We start from the raw sequence: 15776 nt of genomic DNA, 5'->3' as shown, positions 1-15776 counted from the left end.
GGAGGAGACCCCGCTCCCAGGAAGCCCTCCTGGATTGGTCAGAAGGGAACAGAGGCCTGGCTCTGCCCACCACCCTCAGGTCTTCTTGCCTCTTCCCTTGTGCAGCTGTGAGGGATTGGGCTTGTGGGAGAGCGTCCGTGCAGCACAGTTCTCTGGGTATTCTGGAGGTCGGGAATCAACCTGATTTGTCCAGGGGGAGGCCCGGGGGCAGGGCCTGAGGGGTGGGGTCACTGGGCCTGGCCCAGGCCTCCTGCGCCCCTTTGCTGCCGCCATCACCTACCTTGCTTGCCCCTTGGGCAGGGCATCCTCACTGCCACTGCAGGCTGCGATAGTCGGAGTTCTCCCCCAGGGCTGCACCTGCGGGGGCTTCGAAGGACCCCAGAAGTGGTGACCCTCCTGCCCCCAAATTCAGTCCCTTTTTCTGCCTGGGGCTCCCCTCTGAAATCTCACCTCTGTGAAGCTGCGGCAGGTTGTCTGTTTAGGGGAAGGATGTCTCCCTCCCACCCTACAGGCATCTCAGATACTCTTGGAAAGCCCCAGGGAGGGGTGTGGATGCCTGTGGAGCCTTCTGATTGTGCTGCCTCTCCCGCTCAGCCAGAACTGGGCCATGCTCGGACATTTCATGGGCGATACATGTGGTTATGGCCACTTTAGGGCTGAAGGGACCTGGCTTTGGTTCTCTGATGGCAGAGCATGGCCAGGGGTGGCTCCAGTGTCACTGAGTGGGGATTGTGTGGGAACCAGAGCCTGCTTCCCCTTCCTTTAAAATACTCTATTTTTTTTTTTCTTTTTTTGAGATGGAATCTTGCTCTGTCGCCCATACTGGAGTGCAGTGACACAATCTTGGCTCACTGCAATCTCCGCCTCCTGGGTTCAAGCAATTCTGCTGCCTCAGCCTCCCAAGTAGCTGGGATTGCAGGCGCCTGCCCCTACGCCCAACTAATTTTTGTATTTTTAGTGGAGACAGGGTTTCACCATGTTGGCCATGGCTGGTCTCGAACTCCTGATCTCAGGTGATCCACCCGCCTTGGCCTCCCAAAGTGCTGGGATTACAGGTGTGAGCCCCCGTGCCTGGCCCCTTTAAAATATTTTATTTTAAATGTGAAAAAATGCAGACAGGAAAGAGTGTATGTCAGATACATGCACAGTTTAAAAAGTAATAAAATGGATTTCTGTATACACAGCCCTAGGGTTAAGAAATGTACCTTCCCCAGCCTGGGCAACATGATGAGACCCCATCTCTACAAAAATTTTACAAAGATAGCCAGGTATGGTGACACACACCTGTAGTTCCAGCTACTTGGGAGGCTGAGGTGGGAGGATCGCTTGGGCCCAGAAGTTCAAGGTTACAGTGACCTAGGACTCTGCCACTGCACTCCAGCCTGGGTGGCAGAGTGAGACCCTGTCTGCAAATAATAATAATTTTTTTAAAAGTCCCTTTCCGCTGATTCTGTGCTCCTGGTTTGGCCTCCCCACCACCACCAGGACAAAAGTGATGTCTTCAAGCCAGACAGGCGCAGGGGAGCCCAGGTAGTCACACCCAGATTTCTGCCCCTGGAAGGAGACCCACTAGGGAGCTAAGAAGTGTCAGGCAGTGATTTCCTGGGGAAATTGAGGCCCTGGTGCTCTCCCAACACTGCCTAGGGAGTAGGGATCCCTTTCTCTCTACTCTGAGGTCCCTGGGATCAGATGAGGTTTAGCCAAGAGGGGTGGGATGAGCTGGCTAGAGGGAGGGCATTGGGGGCCAGGCTGGACAGGGACCCTCCAGCCTTTGTGGCTGCCTCCGCTGTCAGTCTCAAAGATGCCAGCTCAGGTGGGGCTGGGCTTCTCTCTTCTGGGGGTGGCTGCACCTGAGAACCAGGTCAGAGACACGGATGCCAAACAACGGAACGGGCTGGCCTCCTAGGGAATGCGGCTAGAGGGACAGATGAGCTGTCTGGAGCAAAGAAGCGGGAATACCCATGTTGGAGACCTAGTAGGCAGCCATTGTGGCTAGGTGAAGGGGACCCCAGCCCACCTCAGGCCTGGCAGGCACTTTGGTCAACCTCTGAGTGCAGGACTATGAAGTGTGCGGCATTTGAGCCAGGTCACAGATGTTCAGAGAGGTCTCACATGTACCTGATGTCACCCAGCTAGGATGAAACCCCTCTGAAGCTTGACTACTCCATGCCCAAGTCTGCTTATTGCCAACACCTTTAGTCTTTCCCCAGCCCTGCCCTCCCTCTTGGGGAACAAGCGCTTTGGTGCCTCTGCAGACTGCAATGTTATCTTGGATTCCTCCAGTGATGGGCAGCTCACTACTACACCAGGCATCCCAGGACAGAGTTCTCCTCTCTGGATTTCCTGCCCCACTCTGTCTCCCACATGGTTGCTCTGCCGGCTCTCTCTGTTGGGAGACTATAGATGGGCTAAAGCTGGAGAATCATACTGCAAGATGCCAGGGCATTCTGCGGGGTGGCACTGCCTCCACCAGAATCAGTACTTTCTCGTCACGCTCAGGACTTAGTCCAAACACTCAACCGCTAAGACCTGTGGCAGGAAGAATTCATACCCTTAAAGACGTCTCTGGGGGGTGAGGCGGGGATAGGACCTTGCTGTCCCCTCTGCCTGGCCCTGTTTCCTTCTCCCCCAGACCCATACCCAAAGCCTACCCTCTGGCTGGTCACACTACAGGACCTGGAGCATGCCACAGGAATTATTATGGCTGTTCTGACTGCATGGGCCCTGGGAGAGGCCCCCACCTCCCAGCTCAGGGTGGCCCTGCCCTGCCTTCTGAGCCTGGGCTGGGGTCTGGGGTCATTCGGGAAGCTGGTGGCCAGTGGTGGGGGTTCCAGGGGATTGCCTGCACTACATAATGGCTTAGGAAATTACAGTTGAGTTCCGTGAACTCCAGGGAGTTAGCTCATATTCCTCTGACTTCTGGTCCTTTTGAAGCATCACCTGTTTCCCCTAATACTCCAGCCTCAGTTTCCCCATCTCATTGCCAGCCCTCCAAACCTCAGATGAAAGCCTAGAGCTGCACATGCCCCTCCTCTGGACTAGCTCTCGGGGGACCTTGTTTTCCCAGGCAGGCTGGCTTCTCAGGGCAAGGACTGTTTTCTGTCTGGTTCCAGCCTCTTGTCATGCCTAGGTGGACAAATGGGGAGCCAGTGAGGTGAGCACCCTGGGGAGGGGTTGCAGAAAAGCACATCTTGGCTCTTCTTAACCTCTGGGTGACATTTAGCATTTCCTCCCATCTTGAATGCAAGCAGCATTCCCAAAAAGCAGTATTAGCAGTACCTGTGGTTTTTGTTGCTGAAATATCAGAACTTTTCATCTCAGAGCTGTTGCATGAAATCTGTAAAGATATTTTTCTCTTTTTTATTTTTATTTTTAAAGACAAGGTGTTTCTTGGGCTGGTCTTGAACTCCTGGGAAAGTGACCTTCCTAACCCAGCCTCCCAAAGTGCTGGCAGTACAGGGGGGCACTAGCACGCCCGGCTGGAAATACTGTTTAAACTCCCTGATCAACTGAAGTGACAGAGGTGGCCTGGTTTTAACATTTCAGGTGCTAATAACAAAAGAAGTTCTGACTCTGGGTACACGTACTGATCCACTCCTGCCATCAGGATAACAAATACATGGCATCCCCAAAGTGACATGCCACAAGTCTTAAAGTGTCTGATGACGCCATTTCTCCAGTCCTGTGCATCACTTATCTTAGGCATTGGTGAAACCCTACTTGGCTAGAGTGGTGCCTGCCTGCACACATGAGCCTTCTCCCTGTCCTGGACTCAGATAGTGGCCCTGACTGTGGGCCTCTGCCTACTTTCAGACACTCCCTTCTGCCCGTGAGACTTTGGCAAGTTGTCTGCCTGCCAACTCCCCACCGTAATACCTTGCCTTCCTTCCCTCCTTCCCTCCCTCCCTCCTTCCTTCTGTCACCCCAGATGGAGTAGAGTGGCATGATAATGGCCATTTGAGCCTTGAGACCCCGGGGGGATCCTGGGGGAGAGGGATCTTTCCCGTCTACTTCCAGGCTGGACGTCAGAACCTGGGATTCTGTAAAGTGACCAACTTTGCCCCACAGCTCGGGGCCTGCCTGGGATCTCCTTGGCCACTGTCGAGACCTGTATCTGAGCTCAGAGCCCTGGGAATGAACTGGGTGCTGCCCCAGGGATTTGAAAAGACATAGCTGAAGGTGTGGAGCTACTTTACTCTAGGGCCTTTTTGAGTCAGAGCTCTCTGGGGGCAACCAGGGACTGGGGGACAGACAGGGTGTCTGTGGCAGGGGACACAGCCAGCCTAGTGGCCGGGGCCAACACAGAAGAACAGATTGCAGCTCCAAATGTAGAAGCATCTTGGCAGTGAGCTACCATTGCTGTGGGCACACAAGAGGCTAAGCAGACTTTTGACAAAAGGCTCTGCTTGTCAGGGGATGTTGGCATCAAGTAAGGCTTGTTTAAGGCGAGCCTTATGTGGCAGGAAGTCAGAGATGGGAGAGATGTGTTGGTGAGGAAAGCCGGTTGGGGGGGTTCCCTTTGTCCTTAGAGAATGACTGAGTGTGCCCCGTTTGGGAAGGGCAGTGTGGGTGAAGGGGCAGGAGTCTCATCTGGCTGAGGCCTGTAGTTGGGTGTGAGAGAGGTTCCACATGGAGGTGTGATGAGGACACCAGCAGGTGGCTGACCAGGGCATGGGACCATGGCAACCCCTGGGTGACGTTCCCATGAGGTGGTGGGGTGGGGAGTGAGAAAGGGGCCAGCCCCCAGGGATGGGGGAAAGGGAGAGGCACATTGTGAAGGTGACTGCTGGGCTCCCCTTGGGTAAAGCTGTTCCTTTGAGACCCACCTCCAGGTTTTAGGGGACTGGAGTCTGTACCTCTCTTTCAGGGCTTCCTCTCCACCTTCCAAGCTTCTAGGCAGAGGCTAGCAGGAGGGGTACGCCTGGGCTGGGGGCCTTGTCTCCAAGATTCGTCACAGACTCACTCTGTGTGTGACCTCCCCAGCTTGGGGGCTGCACGGAGCAGTAATGTCTCAGGACGATATTGGGGACTCCTGTAGGGTGGTCAACTTTTCACCACCCCAGAGAAGGACACTAAAATCAAAGTGGCCAGGCATGGTAGCTCAGCCTGTAATCCCAGCACATTGAGAGGCTGAGACAGGAGGATCATTTGAGCTCAGGAATTTGAGACCAGCATGGCCAACGCAGTGAGACCCCGTCTCTACAAAACATTAAAAACTTAGCTGGGTGTCGTGATGTATATATATTCCCAGCTACTCAGGAGGCTGAGGTGGGAGGATCACTTGAGGTCAGGAGTTCGAGGCTGCAGTGAGCCTTGATCATGCCACTGCACTCTAGCCTGGGTGACAGCGAGTCTCTGTTTCCAACAAAAAAAGAACAAAAAACCAAATGGATCTTGTTCCACATAGGGCAGACAGGACCCAGAGGACACAGCAGTCCGCAGCAAAGGCACTGGATTCTGAACAGCCCGTGTCTTGTTTGGGGAGAGGGGAACTGTTGGTCCCGGTATGTGGTCCAAGGCTTGGTGACAAATTCCAGCAAACGTTAGTGGTTTAAAACGGCAGTCCACATAGATTCGTCTCTCACAGTTCTTGGGAAGCAGGACCCTGGGCTCCATGGCAACCTGGTTCTGCTCTAAGGTCTCAACTGAGGTGTCAGTGCCTGGGTTTACCTCGAAGGCTTTGTGGTGGGGTAGGTTGGGCACCCCCCTTCAAGTCCAGCTGGAGCCTTGGAGCAGGACCTCCTGTGGAACCAGGGTCTTGGCAGATGTCCTCAATGAGTGACGTTGACACCAGGGCATCCTGGATTAAGGTGGGCCCTGGACCCGTGACAGGCGATCATCTAAGAGAAAGGGGAGGGGATCTGAGATGCACAGATGGGGAACCAGCCGTGAGAGGACAGGGCGGAAACTGGAGTGTGTGGCCATGTGCCTGAGGCACCTGAGCCACCAGGAGCTGGAGGAGGCTGTGCAGGGTCCTCCCCAGAACCTTTGGAGACAGCATGCCCGGGACACTTCAATGTGGGGCTTCTGGTTGCAAAGCTGCGAGGAAATAACTCCCTTGCTGCTGTGAGCCACCCAGGTTGTGGTAACTTGCTGTGGCCACCCTGTGATGCCAGTACACCTCCTTCCCTCATGTCTGGTGCCAAGGCTGGGAGAGTCAAATACCTGGGGCTAAAAGCACTGGGGTTCCTCAGATGATCCTATTTGCACCCCTGCATGGAGTGTCTGCCCACACAGCCTCAGGGTCATGAGTTTTCTGCAGGCAGCCACCTGACCTGCCCAGCCAGGCGTGTATCTCCCCCATGGGTGAGTTTGAGAGCAGGTTGGGTCCCATGTAAGGCTCAGGGCTGCTGGGCTTTGATGTCACCTGTTGCCACAGTGACTCTGGCTACTAGGATCAGACTACTCCCTTCCTGGGCACACTGTATCCCGAATCCCCAGAAGAACCAAGGGGATCCCCCAGCACAAGCCTTGTTGGGGAGGGAGTCCTTGGCGCACAGGTTTGAGAGAGAGAGTCGGGGCTGGCCAGGGGGCGTGGCTCGGGCAGAGGAGAGTGCTCATGGTGACCCTGGAGGAGACCCTTCCTTCGTTCATTGCTCCCAAGGACAGGTGTTTCTAAAGGAAGCCAGTTGTGGAGAATGTTGGTCCTGCAGTGGTGATTAATGCAAAGATGCCCTGAACAAAGCAGGACACACATGCCTGCCTGGTAGCCCTGTCCAGCTGCTATTCTTGGACGCATGTACTTTTGTGGTGGGACCCGTGAATGTGTGGCTCCCAGTCCTGGGGCACACCCCATTGTGTGAGGCTGGGGGTCTTGTGGGGAGCCAGGCCCGTGGTGTGGGTCCCTGCACAGAAGCCCCACGCAGCCCCTGTTCTGCTGAGTGCGGCTGAAAACCCCCCATACCCACAGCCCTCTGTCCTCAAATTTTTCTCATTTTAAAAATTGTGGTAAAACACCCATAACATAGGACTTACCATTTTAACCTTTTAAAAAGAATTTAAATTTTTTAAAACAGGGTCTTGCTCTGTCACCCAGGCTGGAGTACAGTGGCATGATTTTAGCTCACTACAGCCTCCGCCTCCTGGGCTCAAGCAATTCTCCCACCTCAACCTCTTGAATACCTAGGATGGTAGGCACGCACCACCATGCCAGCTAATTAATATATTTTTTCTTGTACAGACTGTGTCCTACTATGTTGCACAGGCTGATCTCAAATTCCTGGCCTCAGGTGATCCTCCCACCTCAGCCTCCTGAGTAGCTGGGATTATAGGCGAGAGCCACTGCATCCAGTGACTTTTTTTTGTTTGTTTCTTTAATAGCTGCCATCCTGATGGGGTGACCTGGTGTCTCGTGGTGGTTTTGGTTTGCGTGTCCTGAAGGACTCGCGACTTTGAGCGTCTTTCCATGTGCCTGCTGCTGTTTATAGATCTTCTCGGGAGACATGTCTGTCTTCCCTCTCATTCTTGCGTGTGGATGTCCACAGGCTGACCCCTCAGCTGCTCAGCCAGGCCCCTGCTCCTGTCCACAGGGCCCACCCTCCAGATGCATTCCCTGCCCGCCTCCTGCAGGTTCCTGTCCTGGGCATGGTGGCCTAGCCCTCTCTGTCTCCCTCTGTCCCTCCCTCACCTGCTTTCTTCATGGCATGTGCACATCTGACATGGTTACTCGTGTGATTTCTGTCTACCTTTGCTGTGGACACACCATGTCCTCAAGCTCAGCCAATGCTTGAACCAGCAGGCGGGTGGGACTATGCCAGGACTGGACAGTGGCTCAGAGAGGGGCTGGCTGGTCTGGGGCCTGACAGGCGGGAGGAGGAGAGGCCTGCAGCACCCATTGGAGGTGCATGGCTGCCCAGCACAAAAACAGGGGAGGAGGCAGTCAGGCGGGGGCGCTCCTGCCCAGGCCACAGAGCTTTAATTGAAACCCGCCCCGAGCATGACCCCACTCTACCGTGCATTCTTCTCTTAATTGGGGCCCTTCAGGAGGGGCGACTGAGGTTAATTAAAAAGCCCAGCTGAAGGCATTGTTGTCTTCCTAGCATCTGCTGCCAGCACCCGCCTGCCTATGCCCCACCTGTGCCCAAGGCCTGGGCTACCGGGGTGGGCAGAACCATGCCCCAGGGGCCCCCAGCCCCCATACCTGTCACTGCAGCTTGCAACCAGCCTAGGTGGGGGACCTTGCTCATTGCTGGGGCCTTAATGAAAAGGAGACTCCCTCTGGACACCCTGAACTGATGGGCCCCAGTGTTCCCACCATGGGAGGGCGAGGGCGAAGCTGGCTCTGGGACACCAGAGTACCTTGGCCTGTCCTGGCCTACTTGTGTCAGCTTCTAACTCCTACCTTGGGGGTCTGGGTGCTGCCCACGGCTCCCAGGTGACTGCACAGTGACCCTGCCCTCTCCCACTCCACTGCCCATCACCTGCAGGCCCAGCTACACACCTACACCCGGGAGACCCCTTTCTCAGGAGGCAGGGAGTAGCCAGGGCTGCCGTGGAAGGTTCTGGGTGCCACAGGAACATGCAGAGGGTGGGTGGCCCCTTGAGGGAGGCTGGCACGGAGGGCAGGGGAGGGCTGTCGCACTGCCCTCTCAGCGTATGCCCTGGGGCTCGGCCGCAGTGAGGGAGCCAGACTCCTTGGAGCAGAAGGAGCACAAAGAGGAACTAAGCAGTCAGGGAGTGCTGGGCCCCCTTCTGTCCCAATGGAGGGGGTGATAGATGAGGAGGTGACAGAGTGTCACTGTGGCCCACAGGACAGCCACCCACCCAGAGCCTAGGCACCCATCTGGGCCTCCCAGGGCTGTGGTCCAGCCAGAGGCCTCCTCAGAGTCTGAGTAAGTAGGCAGGTGGTGGGAGGAGGCCCTGTGCACCTGGCACACAGGGGTGCTTGTGATCCAGGAGAGAAATGAACCCTTGGCAACAGCTGGGAAACATCTAAACGACCGATGCACTGGTGCAATGGACTTGCAGGTGCAGACAGCAGCCATACTGAGGGCTAGTTAAGGGGCCCCATTTGCTGACTAGGCACATGGCCTGGAGCCTGGGAGCCAGGCATCACCCCGGGCTGATGGTGTGGAAGCCCAGGGAAGCCCCTTGTGCTACACGGCAGGCCACGATGTCCAAGGGGCCAGGGTGGGATTCATGCCATAAAGGTGGAGGCTGCTTATCAGTCCCAGGCCGCAGAACAGGGGACAGAGGCAGGCGCCAGATCTCCTCCCTGACTCTGGACCAGCCCGCAAAGAAGCAACTCAGAGTGGGCTGTGGCCAACTGCACACCTTTAGGCAGCACTGAGCCAGGATGGCCTGAGCAGAGCCACCTATGGTTAGGCACAGCCCAGGAAAGTGCCCACACTAACAGGGAACAGACTGGCCTCTGACCCTCCACCTGAGGCAGGCCAAGTGACACAGAAATGGGGAGGTGACCAGGACTCTGCGTCTGCAGGATTCCCAAGTGATGCCCCAGACACAAAGTACACAAACCATCATGGACACTGAGCACGGTGCCTTGACACCCCAACAGCACTGTGACCCCTGCACTATCCCCTACACTATCCCCCTACACTATACCCCACACTATCCCCCTTCACTATCCACCTGTAGTGTCCCCCTACACTATTCCCTTTCACTATCCCCACTACAATATCCCTCTACACTATCACCTACACTATCCACCTACACTATGCCCCACACTATCCCCCTTCACTATCCACCTACACTCTCCACCTATAGTATCCCCGTACAGTATCCCGCCTGCACTGTTCCCCTCCACTATTCCCCTACACTATCCCTCTACACTATCACCCTAAACCATCCCTCCTACACTCTCCCCCCTACAGTATCCCTCTACAGCACCCCCTACACTATAGCCTCAGCAATATCACCCTACACTATCACCCTACACTATCTCCCCACACTATCCCCCTATACTCTCCCACGTACACTGTCCCCCCTACTCTATCATTCTACACTATCCCCCCACACTATCCCTCTACAGCATCCCCTACACGATACCCTACACTATCACCCTGGCAATATCACCCTACTACACTATTGCCCTACACTATCCCCTACACTACTCCCCTACACTACCCCCTACACTATCACCCACACTCTCCCCCATACTATCCCCTTACAGTATACCCTACACTATTGCTTCTGCAATATCACCCTACACTCTCCCTTTACACTATCCCCCCTACACTACCCCTCCCTACACTATCCCCCTACACCATCCCTCTACACTATCGCCCTACACTCTCTCCCGTACGCTATCCCTCTATACTATCCCCCTACACTATTCCTCCTGCTATATCACCCTACATTCTCCCCCTACACTATCACCCTACACTATCCCTCCTACACTATCTATACTACCCCCCTATGCTATCCCCCTACACTATGGTATGCCCCCATGCTATTCCCCCTACTCTATCCCCCGTACGTTATCCCCTACACTGTCCCCACTATGCTATACCCCTGCACTATACCCCTATGCTATCTCCCCTACGCTATCCCCTTTGTTGTCCCCCCATTCTACCCCCTATGCTATCCCACTACTCTGTCCCCCCGCCGACACTGTCCCCCTATGCTATCCTGCTACACTATCCCCCCTACACTATCCCCCTACTCTATCCCCCCTACACTCTCTGCATATGCTATCCCCCCTACGCTATCCTAGTACACTATCCCCCTACACTGTATCCTACATTATCTCCCCTACACTATCCCCCTACCCTATCCCCCCACACTCTCCCACTGCGCTATCTCCCTACACTCTCCCTGTACACTATCCCCCTACAATATCCCGTACGCCATCCCACCCACACTCTTCCCCTACACTATCCCCCCTACACTCTTCCCCTACACTATTCCCCCGACACTATCCCCTCTCTGCTACCCCCCCACGCTATCCCCCTACACAATCCCCCGTACCATCCCCGTGCACTTTTCCCTTGCACTATCCCCCTACTTTATCCCCTGCACTCTCCTCCCTACGTTCTCCCCTACACTATCCCCCTACACTATCCCCCACACTCTCCCTCAACACTATCCTCCCTTCACTATCCCACTACACTATCACCCAATGCTATCCCCCTATGCTATCCCTCTACACAATCCCTCTGCACTATCCTCCCTACACTATCCTCCAATGCTACCCCCCACACTCTCCTTCTACACTATTCCTCTACACTGTACCCTACACTATCCTCCTACCCTCTCCCCATACACTGTCCCCCCATACTATCCCCCTACACTATCCCCCCTACACTATTCCCCTACCCCATCCCCCCTACGCTATGCCTCTACACTATCCCTTACCTTATCCCCCTATGGTATCCCTACTGCGCTATCCCCCTACACTATACCCCGATACTATCCCCCTATGCTATCTCCCCTACTCTATCCCCCTACGGTTTTCTTCTACACTATCCCCCATGCTATCCTCCCTACGCTCTCTCCCTACACCATCCCTTATGCTATCCCCTTACGCTATCCTTGCTATGCCATCCCCCAACGCTATTACCCCTTCGCTATCCACCTACACTATCCCCGCTACACTACCCCCTACGCTATCCCTCCTACAGTATCCCCCCACACTATCCCCCTACACTATCCTTCTACTCTATTCCCTTAATCTATCCCCCCTACACTATCCCTGTACACTATCCCCCTACGCTATCCCTTATCCCCCTATGCTATCACCACTATGCTGTCCCTCTACGCTATCTCCCCTATGCTATTCCCCTACGCTATCTCCCCTATGCTATCCCCCTACCCTATCCTTCTACGCTATCCCCCACCCTATCCTTCTACTCTATCCCCCTTACACTATCTCCCTACACTCTCCCCCTACTCTATCCCCCTAAGCTATCCCCCCTACACTATCCCTCTACACTCTTCCCCCCACACTATCCCCCTACATTATCCCCCATGATATCCCCATGCTATCCCCCCTACGCTATCCCCCTATTCTATCCCCTTATGCTATCCCCCTACACTATCTGCCTACACTATCCCCTCTACACTATCCCTCCCACACTATTCCCCCTACACTGTTCCTCCCACAGTATCCCCCTACATTATCCCCCAACACTATCCCCCTACATTATCCCCCAATGATATCCCTCTGTGCTGTCTGCCTATGCTGTCCCCACTACTCTATCCCCCTATGCTGTCCCCACTACGCTATACCCTTAGGCTATCCCCCATGCTATCCCCCTACACTATGTTCCTATTACGCTATCCCCCCTACACTATCTCTATATGCTGTCCTCCTACACTATCCCTCCTACGCTATCCCCCTACACTATCCCCTTTACACTATCCCCCTACACTGTCCCCTACACTGTCCTCCCTACACTATCCCTATATGCTATCCTCCTACACTATCCCTCCTACACTATCCTCCTACAGTATCCCCTTTATACTATCTCCCTACACTGTCCCCTACAGTATCCCCCCTACACTATCCCTATATGCTATCCTCCTACACTATCCCTCCTACACTATCCTCCTACAGTATCCTCCTACACTGTCCCCTACACTATCCCCCCTACACTGTCCACCTACACTATCCCCTTACGCTAGCCCCCCTACGCTATCCCTCACGCTGTTTCCCCAATGCTATCCCCCTGACATTATCCCCCTACGCTATCCCCCTATGCTATTCCCCATACACTATCCCTCTATACTATATCCCTACTCTATCCCCCATGCTATCCCCCTACATTACCCCCTACATTATCCCTTTACACTATCCCCCTATGGTATTCCCCCTACACTATCCCTCTACACTATCCCCCTATGCTATCCCCCTTATGCTATCCTCCTACACTATCCCCTACAGTATGCCCCACGCTATTCCCCCTACACTATCCCCCCTACACTATCCCCCCACACTATCCCCCTACACTATCCCGCCTGTGCTATTCCTCTGCACTACCCTGTCTACACTATCCATTCTTCTACATGCCCTGTACACTCTGGTCTACACTACTTGCTAACACTGCCCCTCCTGCACTCTCCTGATGTCCAGCATCCCACATCCTCCCCAGCCTTTGGTGTTGGTGCTACAGGCTGCCTGCTCCAATGAGGAGTGGCACTGCAGGGCAGGTGCCTCATGCCAGGCCTTGAATGGAGTGGGGAGAGGGCAATGCCAGTCTGGCCTCTTGGCCTTCTGCTATGGTGGGGTGTTTGGGCAGCAGCAGAAGACAGGATCCTGGGCACTGGCTCTGGGGCATGGTCTGCCCACCTCAGGCTCGTGAACGAAGGGGAGACACCTGGGGAAATCCACTTTTCCCAGCCACACATCCAGCCTATATGCTTGCGCCTGGACTTCCATGTTTCCTGCTCCTGCCAGGAGGCCGGGCCTTGGCATTCCAGTTTGTAATTCTGCAGCTGGCCACTGGGTGGGCAGGTGAGGTGTGCTGTTGGAAGGAGACCCAGGCTGGGACCCAGCCAGAAAGCTCTGATCCCAGCTGGGTCTAGAGGGCAGTACTCCCCAGGGGCACCTGAGGGTATGGTGGAGCCTTTGCAACTTCCACTGGAGGAGGTCTTTTTGCTGCCGATGCCTCACCTCTTCCTAGAAGCTCTCTTGGGTTAATCACAGTCCCCTGCTTGTGAGACCACAGCTCCTCAGTCTGAAGGAGGCTCCCCTGAGCTGGGCCTGGATGGGATGTCCCACCCCTGCTTCCTCCCTCCCAGCTAGCCTGTGTTTGGGTGGACAAATCCTCCTCATCTTCGCACCATAAACACCAATTTGCAGGGCCCCGAGAGCCAAATGACTGTTTACTGTGTGCTCTAGAGGCTCAAATAAAAAAAAGAGAGAGAGAGAGAGAGACAAAAAGAGAGCAAGGAGTCAGCTTGGAGCTAAACAGCAATTAGCACCTTCTGCTGAGCTCCCATCCTGGCCAGGCAGGCGGGTGGTGGCTCCCAGGCTTCAGTGGGGCCCCTTCCAAGGGCTCCCCTGCTGCCATGGGCACCCACTTTTTTTCTTGGCATCCGCAGAGATGCAGTCTCAGAATTACAGGAGGATGTTGGAGCCCTAGGAAGTGTCCCCATGCTCACCTCCTCCTGGAAGCCCTCCCAGATGATCCCAAAGGCAATCACTGACAGCAGTCCAGTTCTGCAGGGAGGAACACTGACCTAGTCCCCCAGACCTTGGAAGTTGCTCCAGGAGGTCTTGCCTCCGGGCCCCAGGGCTCCGGACCCATGCAAGACTCCTGCAGGGACCTGAGTGCCCTGTCCTGAGGCATCCATCCTGAGGGTTTCAGAGGCAGAAAGGGGGATCCATGAGGGGAGGAGACTGGGAAAGAGGGCTGAGCTGTCCAGGAGAGGGGCTGGGGCCCGTGGAGGGTGGTGGTGCCACTGTAGGGCAGAGGGAACTAGGGCCCATCCAAGGTCTACAGCTGGACCTCAGGGTGAGACTGCTTCCCCCAGGACCTGGGATGAGGCTGTGTCTCCCAGACCCCAGGGCAGGGCCCTGTCTTCTCATATTCCAGGGTGGGGCACATCCCCAGCTCAGTCCAGGCTGAGGGTCCGCACTTGTCTTACCTGGACCCGCAGCCCAGGGTGCTCCAACCTCCTCTACCCTCCGCCAGTAGCCCAGGAAGGGCAGGGCCTACAGGTGGAAGGGCAGGGTCTCGGGACAGAGCCTGGCAGAGGGCAGAGGCTGGCTCAGCATCCCAGGGGTTCCCCTCTGGTTCTCCCTTGGACTTTCTCTCATGGCTTCTCACTCCAGGCTTCAGTGCAGGGTGGACAGTCCACCCACCGAGGCCCGCCCCGGGCTCGGGGACCAGGGTCCCCCACTCTGATGATGCCAGGCTCTGAGTGCACAGCCCTGATTGTAATTCCTGGTGAGAGGCTATTTGCAGGGGAAAGGGTGGAGGTATCCACCTGGCTGAAACACTGGGTAGGGCCAGGCTAGAGGAAGGCTCCAGGGAATGAAGTTACAGGGTCAGCTTATCGGGGAACCTGTGGCCAGGGCAGCCTTGCTAGGGCTTAGGAGTGGCTGATGTCTGATGATGCCTCAGACACTCCACCTCATACACAGACAGGCGTACTGAGGCCTGGATGGCAAGCTGGACCTGACACCATTTCTACAATGCCCTGGTCCTTGGAGGACCCCCTCCAAGGAAAAGGACTGGGGTGTGGCACTCCCAAGTCCCAGCTTCTCTTCCTCTTCAGGGGCGTCCCCCAGGCCTCGCCTTCCCCAACAATAAGCTTCTAGAATGTTCCTTCTTGAGGATGGCCCCAGGGACTGGAGGGAACCCCTATATTCCTTCCTGGCTGCTCAGCCTGTGTCCTGGAGTTCCCTGGAGGCCGTGACAGACCCCACTCCAACCTCAGACAGGCCGAGGAACCCCTGGGCCAAGGCCATCTTTTGGGCTATGTCAACTCCTGGGGTAGCAGCTGTGCCCCTGGGAGCTGACAGGCCCAGAGCTTGGTCAGGGGTCCTGCCCTCTCCTCTCCCACCCACTGGAGGGTGGTGATGCCAGGCCCACACTAGGGGAGCTAGGCTGGATGTGGAATCCGGTTGAGAGGGGAGGGGCCATCTCCACTGATGGGCCTCTCTGACCCCCACCAACCCAGCATGGCCCAGAGAGGACCCATGATGGAGCAGGGGCAAGGACCAGGACCGGCAGGGCCTCAGGGCACACCCAGCCCAGGCTCAGCGCTGGGGATGGCACTGGGCAATCAGTAAGTAGGGCCTCACCCCCACCCCATGTTGGGCATGGGGACCTGGAGCTGGCCTTGCACCTGCCTACTGCGGTCCCAGC

The sequence above is a fragment of the Macaca fascicularis genome, chromosome 1 (genome assembly GCF_037993035.2).
Source record: "Macaca fascicularis isolate 582-1 chromosome 1, T2T-MFA8v1.1".
Classification (NCBI taxonomy): Eukaryota; Metazoa; Chordata; class Mammalia; order Primates; family Cercopithecidae; genus Macaca; species Macaca fascicularis.
The sequence above is the reverse complement of the archived record's forward strand: the minus strand, read 5'-3'. Positions refer to the sequence as shown.